The sequence below is a fragment of the Petaurus breviceps genome, unplaced genomic scaffold, assembly GCF_028583685.1.
Source record: "Petaurus breviceps papuanus isolate PSGF00001 unplaced genomic scaffold, PetGlider_PUasm1.0 189, whole genome shotgun sequence".
NCBI lineage: Eukaryota > Metazoa > Chordata > Mammalia > Diprotodontia > Petauridae > Petaurus > Petaurus breviceps.
The window spans coordinates 15,455,253-15,461,252 of NW_027185809.1; positions in this window are offsets into that span (position 1 = coordinate 15,455,253).

The window sequence follows — 6,000 nt, forward strand, 5'->3', positions numbered from 1 at the left end:
AGTTACAAATTTTCTCCCTGTTTTTCCCCTACCCACCACCCCAAAATAGGAGTTGCACAGAATATCCCCTCCTCTAATCTGCTCTCTCTCATATCTTCTCCCATACCCCCTTAGACTTTTCCAGTAGGGCCTGGTGGATCTCTATGCCCCAGTGCCTGTATATCTTATTTCCCAATTACATGTAAGATAGTATTAATAATAGTATATATGTATATATAATTTTAAACATTTGATTTTAAAACTTTGAATTCCAGATTCATTCCCTTCCTCCCTTGTCACCCCCCTTACTGGGAAGATAAGCAGTTCATATAGATTGTACATGTGTAGCTAATGCAAAACATTAACATAGTAGGTATATTGTAAAAGACTGACTATATTTCCCTCCCTCCTATCCCACCACCCACTTGTTCTATTCTCTACTTTGATCCCATCCCTTTTCAAAAGTGAGTGCTTCCAACTTCCCTCCCCCCCAGGCTGCCCTCCCTTCCATCATCCCCCCTCATCCCCTTCCCCCTACTCTCCTATAGGGTGAGATACCCTATTTAGTGTGTATTTCATTCCCTCCCTGAGCCAAATTCAGTGAGAATAAGGTTGACCCATTCCCTTTTGCCTTTCTATTCTTCCCCTCCATTGTAACCCTTTTCCCTTGCCTCTTCTTTATGAGATAGTTTACCCCATTCTGTCTCTCTCCATCTCCTCTCATTATATTCCTCTCTCACCTCTTAATTTCCCCTTTTGAGTATCATCCCTTCCTATTAAATTGGTCCTGTGCCCTCTATCTATGCATACCTGTAAGCATATATACACACATTCGCACATGTATTCATAGGCCCATATACCTTCCGATATAGACACATATATATATGTGTGTGTGTGTATATATATATATATGTGTGTGTGTGTGTGTGTATATAAACATATATATATATATTTCTATTCCTTTCAACTATTTTCATACTGAGGAAAGTTTCATCAGTTACAATTATCGTTTTTCCATGTAGGAATGTTAATAGTTCAACTTTGATCAGTGGCTTATGATTTCTTTTCCCTGTTTACCTTCTCAAGCTTCTCTTGCTTCTTGTATCTGGATGTCAGATTTTCTATTCAACTCTGGTTTTTTCATTAACAATGCCTGAAAGTCCTCTATTCCACTGAATGACCATATTTTCCCCTGAAACATGATACTCAGTTTTGCTGGGTAGGTGATTCTTGGTTTTAATCCCAGCTCCTCTGCCCTCCAGAATATCCTATTCCAGGCCCTTCAATCCCTCAGTGTAGAAGTTGCCAGATCCTGGGTTATCCTGATTGTGTTTCCACAATATTCAAATTTTTCTTCATGGCTGCTTGTAATATTCTCTCCTTGACCTGGGAATTCCGGGACCTGGCTATAATATTCCTAGTTTTCTTTTTGGGATCTTTTTCAGGAGGTGATTGGTGGATTTTTTTCAATTTTGCCTTCAGTTTCTAAAACATCTAAAACATCAGGGCAGTTTCCTTGAGAATTTCTTGGAGGATGATTTCTAGGTTCTTTCCCTGATCATGGCTTTCAGGTAGTCCAATAATTTTTAAATTATCTCTCCTGGATCTATTTTCCAGGTCAGTGGTTTTTCCCATGAGATATTTCACATTGCCTTCTATTCTTTCATTTGTTTCAATCTGTTTAACAGCATCTTGATTTCTCATAAAGTCACTAGCTTCCCTTTGCTCCAATCTAAATCTGAGGGAACAATTATCCTCATTGAGGTTTTGAGATTCTTTTTCCATCTGGGAAATTCAGCTTTTCAAGGCATTCCTCTCCTCATTGTCTTTTTGAGCCTCTTTTTCCCAAATGAGTCACTTTTTTTTTAAGGTGTGATTTTCCTCAGTCAGGCTGTTGACTCTCATTTCATAATTTTCTTGCATCATTCTTATTTCTCTTCCTAATTTTTCCTCCACTTTTCTTATCTGCTTCTTAAGGTCCTCTATGGCCTGTAACCAGCTCACATTTTCCTTTGAAGCTTTTGGTGCAGGAGTTCTGACTTCACTGTCTTCTTCCTGTTCCATGCTTTGCTCCTTTTTGTCCCCAAAATATGAGTCTACTGGTGGAGTCTTCTGTTTGTTTTGTTTCCTTTGTCTGGTCATGTCACCCCTCAGTCACTTGACACCTGGGCTTTTTGCCACAGTAGGACTCTGCCACCAGACAAGGGAGCTTTCGTCCCAAACGCTGGGGTTTTCTCAGTTGCTGGAAGTATTAGTTGGGTGCCCTCTCTGAGGCCTCCACATGCTCTGGCAAGCTGGTCATGTACCCCAGTACCTCCACCCTAGACCTCAATCCAGATCCAAGAAGGTTAAAGCAATAGCGATTACCCATCAGACTGGTTGCTTGGTCCCCCTACAGTCTGCGGACAGGTTGCTGGCAGGGCAGCTCAGCGGCTTCTTGCCCTGGGGGCAAAAGCCAAAGCTCTCCCAACTACTTGTACCACTGTCCACACTGCATTGACCTCTCACTTTGTCCTTAGCATCTATGTGTTGATGAATCTGGAAAGGGCCACACCTACTGGTGATCTGGAGTCCCTCCAGCTGGTGGCTGGTCAGGCCCGCCTGGGGCTAAAACCTAGGCTTGCTAGTGGCTGGGCTTGGTTCCCAGAGCACTGCTCTGGCCACTTGCTGCCGGCCTGCCAGGCTGTCCTCAGCAGGAGGTTAGCTTCTCTGTGTCATTTTGTGGGTTCTGCAGCTCCAAAGTTTGTTTAACAGAGTCCCCTTTTACATGGATGGGTGAAGGCGGAAGCCGGAGCCCGATGGAGGTTCTGCTTCTACTACGCCATCTTGACTCTGCCCTGATATAACATTTTCACTATTGGGTTTATACCCCCAAGGAAGTTATTGACAACAGAAAGGGCTTATACTTATTAAACTATTAATAGTGGCACTATTTATAATAACAAAAATATTTTTGAGCAAATTGTCCAGTGACTAGAGAATGACTCCAGATCATTTTATATATGAAGAACTGAGGCAACTTCTCCAGAGTCCCATAGCTAATGTCTGAGGCTGGATTTGAACTCATAAACATGAATCTTCCTGATTCTAAGCCCAGTGCTCAATCTACTGCTCCTCTTATTAGGGCACCATAAAAAGTGATGAATATGAAGAATTCAAAGCAATGTAGGAAGACATGTAAATGAGATTGAACCAAAACCAAAAGAATAATATACACAGATTCTGAAACTTTGTAAATGAAGATAACTTTAAATGGCAAGAAAATTCAGATTAAAAAAAAAACTGGTTATTGTTGGTGCTAGCTTACAAAATATAAACCTAGATTTTAATGAATAGAAAGTTATTAAAGTTACATGTATTACCCCTAGCCCAAAGCCCATTAGTACAAGACTCTCCTAATTGGTAGAGATGTCCTGAATGAAGGTGGAGCAGAGTTGGCAAGATCAGGGGAACTCCAACCTTTAGGACTCTTCCAGTATCAAGGCACTCTTGGCTTCCAGCTTTGTGAGGGAAGAGAGAAGAGGCCGACACAATTTCAGGTTGCTGAAGGAAAAGATTTTGGGAAGACATGATTGGAATTGGGAGGCTCTATCAGATCCCTATTCCCAGCTTGCTATACCAGAAAATGCCAGGAATTGCCCCTTGAGTAAGACATATATACAACCATTTCTTTGTTTTATTTTACTTAACAGTTTGGGAAGATTGTACTTCATAGAACTTTCAACTTGGAGTTCACTGGAAGTGTGTATGAAGTTTTGAAACAAAATGTATTAATAAATATTTTTAAGAAAACAAAAAAAAAAGCAGTTCTCACAGCTTCCTATAATTTGTATAAGATAAGGAAAGCGAAACTAAGAAATCTTAAATTTTTCTGCTTTAGGCAGAGGTTGCCAGCAGATGTCTAGAACACTGAAGCCCTTCATCATTACTATATCATACTTTCATGGAAGGCTTGTGATTTGTTTCTTAAACACCTATATCTTCTCCTTGGGGATGGGGATATATAATGTTCTATAGCAGTGATACCAAACTCAAATACAAACTGGGGACCACTAAACTCTGCATTAGGATCCTTGTGTGTTGCATATTGACTTAATTTTAAAATGTAATATTATCTATGTTTTATTATATTTGTATTTATTTTGTTAAATATTTCCCAATTACATTTTAATCTGTTTCAGTCTGCCCTCAGGAATGTTGTGGACCCAACGATACCTGCTAGTTGAGTGTTTGAGATCTCTGGTCTATGGTGTACTGTGATGATATTACTTCTGTTTCTGCCTTGGTTCGTTTTACTCAAAGACAATGCTTCTCAACTATCGATACTTGTATTTCCTCGGATGAGTTGTGTATTTTTCAATATATTAAGTTATTTTATTATCTATCTAGCATTAAACATCTAATCTATACAACTAACTAGACCTGCTTTGCAACTATTTAAAACAGTGAATTTTGATGCATAAAATGTTGCAATTTTGCCCTGTAAATTTCTATCAAAATTGTTTGTCTAATCATTCCCACTCACTTATCCTTAAATAATGTGTATTTTCTTCACATTCTGCTTTTCAGTTTTGCATTTTTTCAAAGAGATCTTTCTAGTTTTCTTTATATTCCTTATACTTGCTGATTTTAAATGCATTGTTTTTTGGAAGGATATCCACTGAGGCCTCAATTATGTTGTAAAATATTAAAAAATAATATTATTGGGGTGGCTAGGTGGCTCAGTGAATAGAGCACTGGCCCTGGAGTCAGGAGGACCTGAGCTCAAATCTGGACTCATACACTTGACACAATTACTAGCCATGTGACTTTGGGCAAGTTACTTAACACCAATTGCCCTCCAAAAACAAACAAAAAAAAAAGTGTTTCTTAGTTTATCACAAGCCAATTCAAGGGAGGTAACCCTTTTGTTTACCCTGGATCTGTCCTTGGTTTTCCAGAAAGATAGATCATTTTCTAGGGTGCACATCAAGCATTAACATTACTAAAGTTCTATTTAGGAAACCAAAAACCTTAAACTTAAACTTTATAACTTTGTTTTATTTTACTTAATGAATTTAGTCTTTTGTTTAATGTTTACTATAAAATATAAGCAATGCATTGGATAAGAGAAATTTTTCAGTATGTTAGGGGAAATTCTGCCCATTTGCAGTTCTCTTTCCAAACAAGAATGTTTGGATATTAGTAAATTGTCTCTGAGAGATATTGTCCAAAAACACAGTCAGTTATCTTTCATAGTACTATTCTATTATTGACTCCAAAACCCTAACTTTAACTGAACCCTAATCCTAATTTAAGTGTATTGCCTGTCAGCTTTTAAAAAAGATTTTGAAATTTTGAAATTCTACCATTAATGAATGATGGTATCTGTTTCTCCACAATTTTTCCAGAACTAATTTATTTCTTTTAATTGTTTTGCCAATTTAATGGGTGTAAGGTGATATTTCAAAGTTATTTTAATTTGCATCTCTTTGATTGCTAGTGAGATTAAACACATTTTTTTTCAGCAATTACTAGCTCTGTGATTCCTGAAAATTAAATTTCTTATTTTAGATTTCAAGTTTGTAATTTTTGCCACATTTTCCCCAATCTGTTATTTTTCTTTTTCTTTTGATTATATTTTTGTTGTACTGAAAATTTACATTTAATGTAATCAAACCCATTTTTCTTGTCATTAATAATTTTTAATAGAAGTTGTCTCCCTTTCCACAACTGAAATAAGTACATTGCTCTACCTTCCATCATTTTTATTTCTTAAGTTTGTCATCCAGCAGTAATTAATTGAAATATGTCATATGGTAAGAGGCTTTATATATCTATTACTTGATAAATTGCTAACCAATTCTCCCCAAGAACATTTGTTAAACAATGAGTCCTTTCTCTAATTTTTATTTTCCATAGATTTATCAAATATTTATCCTTTTGGTTAAATATTTGCTATTTCTTTTGTTGATCTATTCCTCTACTTTAAAAGTTATTTTAAATTTAATAGAATCATATAATTTTGATGATAACTTTATA